Below are 13,618 nucleotides of genomic sequence, written 5' to 3' on the forward strand. Positions count from 1 at the left end.
GGAATGAATCTCTGTTCTTTTCTCAGTATTTATCTCTTTGTAGTATTTGTGGTAAAGACATAGGCAAATACTGCCTTGGATTCTTTTTTCCTGAGAGTTCACCTCTTTCCTTTAAGAAATACCAACAACTTGGGGTGCCTGCATGGCTCTGTGGGTTAAGCCTCTGCCTTTGGCTCAGGTCGTGATCCCAGGGTTCTGGGATTGAGCCCCGCATCGGGCTCTCTGCTCAGCGGGGAGCCTGCTTCCTTCTCTCTCTCTCTCTGCCTGCCTCTCTGCCTACTTGTGATCTCTTTCTGTCAAATAAATAAATAAAATCTTAAAAAAAAAAAAAGAAAGAAAGAAAGAAAATAAGGAAGAAATACCAACAACTCAAACTTACCAAAGAAATGTAAGTGTACTCTTTCCAAATGTTGGGTTGTCACCATCTGGTCTGTCAATAAAATAGCAACTGTGAGTTGAGTTTCATGACCTGATGCTAGAAAATCCCTATCTTTAAGGAGCCTATACTTTATTTTATTTTTTTATTATTTTATTTTATTTTTAAAAAGATTTTATTTATTTATTTGAGAGAGAGAGACAGTGAGAGAGAGCACGAGAGGGTAGAAGGTCAGGGGGAGAAGCAGACTCCCCATGGAACTGGGAGCCTGATGTGGGGCTCGATCCCAGGACTCTGGCACTCCGGGATCATGACCTGAGCCAAAGGCAGTTGCTTAACCAACTGAGCCACCCAGGCGCACCAAGGAGCCTATACTTTAAAATAAATTATAAGACTTGTCCATAAAGAACAATTATAGAAGCAAAGGTAGTGTGATTTTAATATGCAATGGATAATGAGGATAGTAAGTGATCTGCTCTCAGATTACAATTGCTTCCTTCTTTTGAAGCTTTCGTTGATTTTCCAATAGGAGTTAAGAGTTCCTCTCGATTATTCTTATGCATTTCTGTGTTTCAGGACGTACCACAACTGCGGTGTACGGTGTCAGTTCTTCTCTAGACTAGAGTTTTTATCTATCTTTAAGTGTGTTATGGTGAGTGCGGTGAATTGTGTCAGACCACTGAATCACAGACCTATACCCCGAAACAAATAATGCATTATATGTTAATAAAAAAGAAATAAATGAGACAAAAAATACTCTATAGAGAGCTTATCAGCTAGTACGGTTTATGATAGAGCTGGCACGATAAATATTTACATGTAAATTAATGTATGAGTGCATGATCTATCTTTCTTCCATGAGAAGTAGAGGTAGTTGCTCCTCTTTATGTTTCCAAAGGATTTTTTTTTTTAAGTTTGATCTTTGATCCTAACAGTAGCTGTATTTATTTGAAAAGATTTGTTTATTCATCTTTAAGCGCAAGGGCAGAGATTATGTCTGCAATTCCAAGCCTCGGCATTAGATATGTTTTAAATAAATTTCTATTAATATGTTGATGATGCTTAAAAATAAGGTATCAGAATGGGTAGATCTAGAAAATTGAGATACTACAATTTGCCTTTGATTTCACTGCAAATCAATTGGGACCACAAATATTTCTTATCAGGCAACCAAAATTTAAAACTTTAGTTCTCCACCTAATATTTTACAGCTCTTCCTCTAGTTCATTTTTGTCTGGGACATATCAGTCAATCTCCTTGGCATGTATAAAAATATTGGGAAAATTTATTTTTATATTGGATTTGTTATTGTTATTATTATTTGCTATTTCATGCTTTTACTGTGACAGTAAAGGTGAATATGAATAGCATGCATCCTTTGAACTAGCTTTATGCACCATAATAAAAATTTGTAGGGGTTTTACCAAGATGGTAACCATGTCTATATTTTTTTTCTTCTAAGATTGTGAGTCTGACTGTATACCCTGGAAAAAAAGAGCAAGTACTCTTATAAAGCTGCGTTAAGAGGATTAGGTATATATGCCAAATAATCTCTGATAGATTATAAATATCCATTAAATATCTGTAGACATTTTTCTGGATGTTGAGATATAGTAGTGCATATAGGGATAATGCCTTTGCCCTCAAGGTGCACATGGTTTTAAAGATGGGAGAAAAGAAAGAGAAAGGGAAGGAAGAAGGAAAAAGGAAGAGAGGAAAGGATGAAGAGAGGGAGGGAGGGAGGAAGAAGGGAAGGGAGGAGGGGAGGAAAAGAAGAAGAAAGGAAGGAGACAGAAGAGAGAAAGAAAGAAGAAAATTCAAGTAAAAATAAATGAAGTAATTTATAATAGTTACCTAGAATAATAACTTGCAGTGAAAAAAGTTAAATTAGTTAGTGCCAAGGTTAAGTGGAGGAGAACTTTAAATACACTGATCAGGAAAAGACCTGAGAGCTGAAATACAGAAGGGGTGAATGAACAAAAGAAGGATGAACAATGCTATAAAATAAAAACAGACTAAAAATCAAGTCACCAGTGATCCATTTCCTTGCATACAAGTTTACCTTTTATATCTGAAGTGAAACAAAACCATGTCCTTTAGCGGTTCTACCAGATTGGGTGATCTGGAGTTAGGGCAACACAACCCCTTTCTCCTCTAGATTTTAGCTCTTGGTAGAGCACCATGCATTTAATGGCTGCTGAAGAGTACCCAATGACCTGATCTGAGATTTTTTTTATGGCCATATGTTGCCTTCTCTCTTTCTGGACAAGAATGGTTTTAAAATAAAACACATTGCCTAAAATCAGGACAGTAAAACCACAGAGACCATTATGTAAGGCAAGTCCATTTTTAAGCCTAACAAACTTGAAGGTGTCCCTTCGAGCAGGAAGTACCTATAATGGGAAGAAATAGCTTCATTACCGTGCCCTTTCTTGAAGAATAAGAACTATCAAAGCAGCTGGCTGTGTCTCAGGGGGTATCATTTGGGCCTTTGAGAGAAAATGCGAGACTGTTGGTCTGGTTTGAAATGTTTGTACGTGGTCATCTAAATCCCTGAAGAAACTTTTAAGGTTCTGGCTAAGGCTGCTGCTATTGAAAAGAATAAATATGTTTTCAGAAACTTCGAGCAATAGAGAGGGAAATAATTCACCTGTAACCTTTTCAAAACTTTAGTTTCCTATGGGGAACACGAATTTGGTCTTGTGCCTCATTTGACTATCAATTTTGAGTTGCTTCATTACATTTTTCACTGGGTTAGGGCCAGGTTTCAGGGAAGGGGAAGGCAAAGCGTGGAGAATTGAAAGCAGCTCAGCTGCTTTCGATGTATGTTTTTTTCTGTGCTTTTGCAGTTTAATATGTTTAAGGGTTTGGGGAGAAAGGGTTGTGTTACCTGCAATGGGACAAATCCTACCATCAAAGCCATAAAATAATTGCATTTTAAGTTACAGGTAACACATACAGAGAAATATTTATTTGTATTTTTATTTATTGATAAAATTATTAGATAAAAAATGATATAATTATCAGTTAGATTGATAAAATTATTATTATTATATGATAAAAATTCATATAAAATATGAAGGGCTAACTGGCATGAACATTTAGTTTTACAGTCTGGACTTTGCAAGTTGAGTTGCAACTTTGCAACATAGCCCAGTTCAAGTCTTGGTGGATATTAAAGTAGACGTTGTCTACCGGAAATGTAATTCTGGAAATTGAGTGGCAGACAAGATCACCCATTATTTACTGGAATTACAACAGTTTTCACCTGTAAACTGTACCTCAGGTATTGCCTTATCAGTCCTTAACATCATCATCACAATCGTCATCGCTTTCCTCGAGATCCGTACAGGAGCTGATATGTTACAAGAACTATTCTAAGTGCTTCACACACTTAATCTCATTTAGTATTCATGGTTACATTATAAAATCAGTATTCTTTTATAGTTATGTTTCATGGATGAGAAACAAGGAGGCTTGGAAAGTTTAAGTAACAAGTTCAAGGTCACTCCCCAAATTCCCAAATTGTACACAAGGTTATTTTCAGCATCTATCAAATAGCCAATGGACAGATTCAGAGCAAAATGTAAAGTAGGAGATTTTGGTTTTCTTTTATGAATGTTTCCAGTGCCCTGTGATCATCTCATTTCTTTTATAGGAGCAAGAAACGAATGTGATGCTCAAATTAGCGACATATTCTCTGAAAGCACTAAACATTCATGGTTTCATTGCTTTCTGTTAAAACAGTTTATTAAAATAATCTCGCTTGCTGGGATGTGGGCTATGGTAGATTTTTCTTGTCAGGAGGTTGAGTGGAAGTGACAAGTTGTCCCTCTTTTCTCTTATCCACACACAGAAATACCAGTGGCAGAAAGTGTTACCAATGTGGCGCACTGCTTCTGAAACCTTGTACACATAGTCTTAAACAAGTGGGATCCTTATAAGTCTTAATAAAGCAGAAGAGTGAGTCCAGGAGAGTGAAAAGTCTTACTTGCATTTCTGTTTTGTGATCTTAGAAGCCCTGGGTTTACACAGCAGAACTCCGAGATCTTAAGAGTTCTAGAAAAAGTGAACCAAAAGGTTTTTAGTCCTCTCAGGGTGTCTGTGCAGAGACTGAAATCCCGCAAAGCTGTATTGGTCATAGAAAGTGAGGAGAGTATTAGAGAGTCATTGTGGTCCAGAACAATATCTGGGTCAGGGAAACTGCAATCCTTTGCCATGAGCAGGTAACTGAAGGACCAAACTCTCCATCTATTAACTTGTCTATTAACTCTATCTATCTTCAGTTGGTATCTTAGGGCTTCCCCAGATACTTTTAAAGATACATATGCATTAATTATGTCCTTCACAGCTTGCTCAGTGCGCCTCTCCAACTCAGAGCATAATAACACAGTCATAGGATCGCTTCTCGGCCTTTTGGCTAAGATCAAGTATAATAATACAGCTATAGGAACCGTTCTTCTATGGAGTTTTGAACGTAGCATCCTAGTTTGCTGTTGACCTGTATCTTCATCATTTACTACTGCAGCTTAATTTGTTACTATGAAAATAAAATTCACAAGTAATTTTATGTAGACTCCGTGCATCATAGCTAAACACTCTTGTTACAGAATTTATTATATTTTTTGGCAAAGGATCCTGGATCATGAGCCAACAAGAATTTCAAAGACAGCTAAAAGAAATATCATAGTAACACAGTGTCTGGTGGTGAGGTGGGTTAAAGCAGGGAGCGCTGGTGTGTTGTGTGGAAAAATATACAAACGGTTATAAAGAGGGGTCATGACACAAGTTCACTCACATTTAAACAGGCCAGAAATAAAAGAATCAGGTTATTTCTGAAAGTTGTTGTGAGTGAGATTGATGCTTCTGGTCTTGGGAAATCAATACTCTGTCGTCTCTGTAGTACATCTTGATTTGTAATTCATACAGTGTTATGAAATGTTATAAATCTTGAGGAAGAAAAGGAGCTCATAGCCTAAGGAGTTCATGCAAGAGAAACTAAAGTTAGAGGAAAATAATGACTATCCCAGATTTTACACTTGTTTGCTCCTCTTTTTCCTGCTACATCCAGCTTTATGCTAAACAGTCATGAGATCTGTCTGAAGAGATCTTGGGAGGTCAAGCCATATTTGCTTCTCAATTATTAAGAGTCTGATTTACACATTAGTCAATATGTAGAACTGAGAAAAGTCTATATTTGATGAGACTCAGTTTAAGAAAATAAATACGTTATTTTTTAAATGGAATATTCTTAAAGATTTCATTTCATTTCATGACTTACGTGTTGAGCATGTAGGTGTCAGGAAGAAGATAAGACTAAGATCCAGTTTCATTTAATAGGTTAAATCTGATATGGTATTTCAAATTTATGTATGTATGTGTGTGTCTTTGTATATAAGTTCCACACCCAGTGTACAGCCCAACACAGGGCTTGAACTCACAACTCTAAGATCAAGACCTGATCCGAGATCAAGAGTCAGATGCTTAACCCACTGAGCCATCCAGGTGCCCCTTTATTTTAAATTTAAATGAAACCAATGATCTAACTTCTTGGAATGAGGCTAGTTTCTCTGCCCTCACATATAAAAGTAGTACCTACTTTATTAAGAAACATACAAAATAGATCATTAATTCTTTTTTTGAAGTGTCAGTCTAAATTCTGGGTCTGATCCATTTCATTTCAATGTACATTATGTAATAACTAAGATTCTGACTTTTTAGAAAGAAAGGACTGTATCCTTCATCTACTTTTAGCCTGCATACTGGATAGAAGAAATTAGGTACATATTAGGGTCACAATAAATAAATATATAAAAATAGCATAGTACTGTATATCATGAGATAGAATAGATTATTTTATTTCTTAACATTCAGTGAAATCTGTCTACACATAATAGCAGAAAAATATACTACCTTACATTATTGTTTGTAAGTTAAAAGCAAACAAACAGTGGATTCTGACCACTTTAGCTGCAAATCAAGTGTCAGGTGTTAAATTCCATTCTGGGTCAGATAATAAAAATTTTCTATCCTTGATAACCTGTCCATATTCAGCCTTTCATGTTTCTTCACACTATAAAAGCGCTCCTCATCATAGTGATTGGAACAGCACATGCCACAACACTCACTGTGACAGAATCAACCAAACCAAAGCATCCTTTATTTACAAATAAGTTCCGGCTACCAACCTACCCAGCTATCTGCCAGCCTGGCTTAGAAGAAATCTTGGCCATTAACAAGATCATTAGCTCTCATCCAGAAGAAAAAATGATGCCTTTTCTGTAATGTGCTAGAGCCAGTGCTCATGAGAGCCAATTTTGCACATCTTTCTCTAATATTGCACTCAGTGACCCAATATTAGTAGCATTAAATTGAGCTTGGTGGAGGTATTTACAACATGGGAATGGGCAAACCATTCAATGTTTTTTACCCTGAAGGTCAGTTAAAAATTTACTAGCCTAGGGGTGCCTGAGTGGCTGAGTCAGTTAAATGTCCAACTCTTGATTTTGGTTCAGTTCATGATCTCAGGGTCATGAGGTCGAGCCCCATGACAGGCTCCACACTCACTGGGGAGTCTGTTTGAGATTCTGTCTCTCCTTCTCTCCTGCCCTTTCTCAAACAAATAAATAAATCTTTTAAAAAATGTACCCATCAACCACTAGTTTTCTCCTTTTTAAAAACTATTCTTCTTGGGACGCCTGGGTGGCTCAGTCAGTTAAAGTGCCTTTGGCTCGGGTCATGATCCCAGGGTCCTGGGATCAAGTCCCACATCAGGCTCCCTGCTTTGTGGGGAGCCTGCTTCTCCTTCTACCTGTTGCTCTCCCCTGTTTGTGCTTTCTCTCTCTCGCTCACAAATAAAATTAATAAAATCTTTAAAAAATATATTCTTCTTATTCTATCTCTTATCATTTTTTAAAACATGTAGCTTTTTCAGTATTTTTATTAAAACCTAATAACTGTAAGTGATCATAGCCTCAGACAAGCATATCAAAATGAGACTTACAGATTTATTTTTAAAAAGAGTTATCTTAGTTTGTAATCATTTGCAGTAACTGTAAGCAAAAGGGAACACGTTGCTACTTTCAATATTGTTACAAGTATGTATTTTGATACATTGTGTTTCCATACTCAATATCTGACAGACCTTATGACCTTTGATAATTCAAAATTTAGGAAACATTTCTTCATATCTGTGCCTATAACTGTTTGGGCCCTGAATTTTTCTTCTTCTTATTCTCTCCCTGCTAATCCGCACTTTTGGAGTTGTCTTCAAACAATGCTGAGTTGCCAAATAAAACCAATTACCTTTCATGTTGAAAGTATTAACAACCACAAAAACATATTTTTACAGATCTGTTTAACCATTTAGGCTCACTGACTTTGTTTAAAGGGCATATTTTCCTCCTTTATTTTCTATGTGGGCCTAGAAATGAGAAAACATTCTCTTTCTCCTCTTTAATCTAAGTGGAATTATGAAATAAGTATGGAATTCACATGGGATGCTTTCCATTTGTTCCATTATGTGTGTCAGAGTACATATGATTTATACTTTACTCCTTAAGTCAAACAGCATTAGTTTTCTTTGAACATCTGGCTGGCATCTGGGAGATCTACTCCATGCACTATTAATCAGAATATCATTGTGAAGTTTGGGTAATGACCGATGTGAATAGAATATATTTCTATGTGGTAAAGTTCACTTTATTGATTTAATACTACGTGGCGTCCTGAAGTGCTTTGGTTTTCAACACAATTTAAATACGTTGCCAAAGCTTTATTTATTTAGTAAATTTACACAATATTTTTCTTCCAAAGTGCTATGTAGTAATGGCAACCAGGCAAGATACAAAAGGCACTTTGTCTTCCCTCTCTAGTTATTTTTACTGAGCACTTCCCTACAAACTGACTGCAAAATCCAACAGCTGTCTGGTTTAAGATGCAATGCACTCTCCTTCTTTCCCCTCTTCTAGACTCTTCTGTCTAAATCTTGACACTTGTGCTTGTCTGTTTCTCCAACAGTCTCCCACCCACCCCTCTCCCTGCCTCTAGATCTGTCTCTCTCTCTTCATTAGGAATCATGGCAACCTCCAATGAAGAAAAGTAAAGACCTAAAAATGAAATTACTTTTTAATGTCTTGATACGTCTTCTCTTGAGTTTTCTTGCAACTTTCCTCTCTAATCTACATGAATTGTCTGCATTCTGATTGCCCTTTTCAGGATGTCTCCTTTTCCTACCCTAGTTTAAAGTTCATTAGGATGGGGGATTATTTCTTGTTGTTTAGATGTCACTCTGTCTCAACTGAGGAATGAAGAATAAAATAAGATAAAATAAGGAGAAAATGATAAAAATGTGAATTAAGATGAACACAAAGCTCATAGCTTTTGGTGTCTAAGTTATTTTTAAAAGCATTTTGTAAACCCCATCTTTCAATTAAAGAATGGACACCATATTTAAATTTTCTTCTCTTGATTTCTGGTACTTTTATATTTTCTTGAATATCTCTCTGCTTCTTAGTCATTTGTTAATCTTCTAAGGGTAGGGATTGCATTTAACTCAGTGCACAAAGAACATGGTGCTGAATAAACACCAAAGGTATATTGCTCTGGTAATCAGAATAATAGTTAAATGTAACTGGTTTTATTACTACTCTTTCCCTTTACTTATGGTAAAAAATGCTTGGCCCAGTGAGAGGCCAAAGGAGAGCATGATCTCTAAAATTCCTTTTCCTTATGACACACCTCTAACAGTAGGACATGAATATGTCTGTAATTTTGAACTACTGATTCTGAAGCCAACTATAGTTGTGAAGGCAACAGGAAAATCTGTGGAGCATAGTCCTCTGGGCAAATGAACTCCTTTGCCTTCAGGATCACTAGCGACCCTGCTCTCTCCAATCACATCAGATCATCTCTGAGATGCCAGGGATCAATTACCGATTCCCATTTGCTTGAGAAATAGGGTAGAGACTAAACCTAAATTTAAACAGCAGTGTATACTTTTCATTTCTGTGAAAATACCAAGTTTGACATTTCTTTCTAGTTCCCATCTCATTTTCCAGGTGCCTTTGCCCCATGACAAGTATGTGCTATTAAACTCTGGCTGAGGTCTTCCCCAGATGTGGCTGTAGGAGTCACTGGTTAAGGAACTCCTTTATAGGTGTTCAGCAAGTGCCCTGAGAGTTGGTGTCATGGAAGTGGTTTACTTAGTTGCTGCCCCAGGAAATCAGAGGCTGCTGTTTAACCTGCAGGAAGCCTAAATATGCCAATAGTGGCTACAAAATGAGAGCAGTCTGGGTGTTGTTCATTCCACACATTGCCATTAGGAAGAAGACAAACCAGCTGTAGATCATGCAGAGTTGGAGCAACAGAACAACCAGTTTTACTCTTTCCTACCATTTCTTGAACAATCAAGTTTAGCACTTAGGAAGTCACAAAGCAGTGCTATATCTAACAGCTGTCACATATTAAAATCATTTAAATAGATTGAACTCTACTTCATAAGCAAAAATAAGACCTCATGCAAGGATTTATCTAACAGAGAGGGACCCAAGGAGGAATCTAAACAAAGGAGAGCAGAGTGGAGGTGCGGAGAAGGACTGACCTCTGATTTTGTCCAGACTGTGACACTACCACCCCTGACCCCCTAGGGGCTGTTTTCTCCAGGTTATGTAGGTCTTTATTATGTCAAGCAGTAAGGTTGCAGTTGATTGTTTAACTGTTGTATTCTGAGATACATTTTTATTTTTTGTACGTATGCACTCATAAATGCAGACATGTTCCCTTCTCTAATTATACTATTGTCCTGGACAGTTTCACTTCTGAGATGAGAAATACTAAGGGGGAAAAGGAGGAGGAGGAAGGGAAAACAGCATGAAATATCAACATTCCTTTTTGCTGTAGTCCAGTGGGAACGCCAATTCTCTTGGGGAGGACAGATTCATGTTGATGGAACCAACTACATTTATATCTACATTTGGAGATGTGAGAACAGACAGAGACAGGAGAGAAAGAGGAGAAAAAAGAGCTCAGCTCTACTGAAAACATACCATGTAATTTTTAGAACAAAAAGAGTGATGGATAAGTGGGGGAAAAATCATATTTTTGAGGGAAATGAAATTACTCCACCATTCCATTAACAAAGCTGAGTTGAGCTCACACATATGTTGTGGGCATGCACACACACCTACGCACACACACAGAGTAAGGGACTGCCAGTCACTCTTTGGTGCATTTATCTCACTATTGAGAATCAAAATCTTTACCTTGAATGGGACTTCAATGTCTAAATTCTACACAAAAACAGAAATAACTGTTTTGCGAAATTAGGCATTCTCATACCAAGTTTTCGAGTCTACTTACAAATTCCCCATGAAAGCTAGGGATTTGAAACTCAGTTGACTTGAGTGAAGGGCTATACCTTTCCTTGATCCTTGTTCTGAGCTCGTGGGCAGTCATGAAGTTCTCATTTTATGTGATCTCATGGGTGAGAAAATTGCACACCTGCTTGGCTCACACTGACCTACATTTTGAAGTCTAAATACATAACAGATGTACCAGAGGATTCCATTCTGGGAGGACTTTACTTACAGATTCAGGCAGTTAACACATCCCCCACAGTCCTAATCCTATCGCTATGCTGTAATGATGGTGTAGATTGGAAAAGTTGGCATTGTGTATTCCTCAAGGACATGAATCCACTATTTTCCCCACATACTTGTTAGATATGCTCAATAAAACATGCAGCCCGTACATTTAAAATATGAGACAGTTTTGTACATTCTGTTGGAAATGTAATATAGTTAAACATTTCAAATGACAGCAACAGTGGACAGGTAACGTTCTATTTGCAAATCTTTCTAGAGCCTATCAAGGTCACCATATCTGTCAGATCACTCTTGAAACCTACTTCCTCTGGAGAATTTCCCTCAACTAATTGGAGAGTGATGCTGAAGACCCGGGAGATGGAAATCCCACAGAGGTTCTGTCCTCACAGCCTCTCCGAGCACCTTTGGCTCTACAGAATCAAAGTGCTTCATTTTTTCCTTCTGTTTTTTTTCCCAAAGTAGTTATTCTGTTCCATTGCTCTTACTTGAGGTAGATTTCATGTATCAGAGTTTCTCAAACTTCACTTAGTTGTGTAATCCAATAAGAAGTTGACCAGATGCAAGTATAAATTCTCCTCCTAGGTTTGAAGTTTCCTGAAATGGACTCACTTTTATACTCAGTCATTTATTTGAGAGGGAAATGTTATATTATTACTGTATATGTGAAATTCTTATTTTTTAATAAATAGAAGATTCACATCCAGGTCCATCAATGAAAAGAAAACGATGTAGTTGAATTCAGCTGGAGTGATTTGCCAGGTAGTTTAAGGACTGATTTTCCATTGCCAGGAAAGGATCCCGAGAAGCAAGTGGTCCAGAGATGCTAAGGACTTTAGAGTACCATGGTGAGATTTGCCCCTGATGTAAGGAAAAAAAATTAAAAAGAACTAGATATTCTTCAAAAGAATAAAAATTAAAAAGGGATAATTTTGTCCTTTTTCTCCACTGATGTGCCAATAACACAGACTAGAATCATCTAAGGTTCCATCACTGTGTGTGTCTCACATCTGGGGATACCCTGTTTTATTGCCGGATAGTATTAAAGTGATCTATAAAGCAGTCAATATGATGTAAAGTTTAGTAAATTAAAAAAAAAACCTCTAATCAGTGATTATAATTCAAATTCATGGTTACTTTTTTGGCTTAATGCTTAAGAGTGCCTATGTGGGAGTTTCCTGGGGACTGGTAGTGCTTTGTATCTCAGTGTGGTTGGTAGTAACATGAGCGTCTTTACTTTGTGAAAACAAATCTAGCTGTACTTTTAATATATGTGTGTTTCTTTTTTTTAAGATTTTAAATTTATTTTTGAGTGGGAGCATGCATGCACAAGTGGGGTGAGAGGCAGAGGGAGAAGCAGGCTCCCCATGGAGCAGGGAGCCAGATACAGGACTCGATCCCCAGACACCAGGATCATGACCTGAGCTGAAGACTTCTCCTTCTTCCCTTCACCCCTGCTAGTGCTTGCATGTGCACTCTTTCTCTCTCTCTCAAATAAATGAATAAAATCCTAAGTAAAAAACATTGCCACCCAGGCTCAGTGGGTTGAGACTCTGCCTTCAGCTAGGGTCATGATCTCAGGGATCTGGGATCGAGCCCCGCATCAGGCTCTCTGCTCAGCGGGGAGTCTGCTCCCCGCCCCTCTCTGCCTGCCTCTGCCTACTTGTGATCTCTCTCTCTGTCAAATTAATACAATCTTTAAAACAAAAAACAAAAAACATTGTTCTAATGCAACTCTGTGTTAGGTGACATCAGATGGTTACCTCGAACTGGCCATCTGGTGGGTATATTCACACCAGGAAAATCAGTGGACATTATAACTCAGGGTTTCTTTTATCCCTATAAGGCCACTCATTAAACATTTATAGCACAGAACTGCTAAACCCAGTGTTTCCACAATGGCTTCAGGATCAAAAATTTTTGTAATTCCTGTAGCTAAGAAAGGACTGATACCAAGAATATGCAAAGATTCCTACAAATCAGTAGGAAAAAGATATATACACAAAAATTGAAAAATGGGAGATTTGAGCATTACAGAAGGAGATCTCTAAATGACCAAAAGACATAAAATCAGTTTTTCCTCGTTAGTCATTAGGAAAAGGTAAATCAAAATCACAGCGAGATACAAATGGGAACCCATGAGAGGGGGTAAATATATTTTTTTAAATGATGAATCGAAATGTTGGTGAAGAAGTGAAACAATTAGAGATTTCATACCCTTCTGGTAGAAATAGAAATAGAAATTTGTGCAAATATTTTTTAAAACCCCATGGTATTATTTCCCAAAACTGAACATATGAATACTCTATGTCCTCTCAGTTCCTTTCCTAGGTATGTCCTCCACAGGAATGCACACATAAGCTCATCACAGAATTCTTCAACAACAACACGAGTCCTCATAACTCAAAACTGAAAACCAAATGTCTGTCAACAGAAACATCGATAAATAACCATAATGACACGTAACAATGGGGAAGATTGAACTGTAGCTGCATACAAATCATGGGTGATTGTATGAAAATAAAATTGAGAAAAAGAGGGGCGCTGGGATGGCTCCATCAGTTAAGTGTTTGACCCTTGGTTTTGGCTCAGGACGTGATCTCACGGTTGTGAGATTGAACCCCCTGTCGAGATGATGCTG

Source organism: Lontra canadensis, unplaced genomic scaffold (genome assembly GCF_010015895.1).
Source record: "Lontra canadensis isolate GAN:19392208 unplaced genomic scaffold, GSC_riverotter_1.0 scaffold126, whole genome shotgun sequence".
NCBI classification, from domain to species: Eukaryota; Metazoa; Chordata; class Mammalia; order Carnivora; family Mustelidae; genus Lontra; species Lontra canadensis.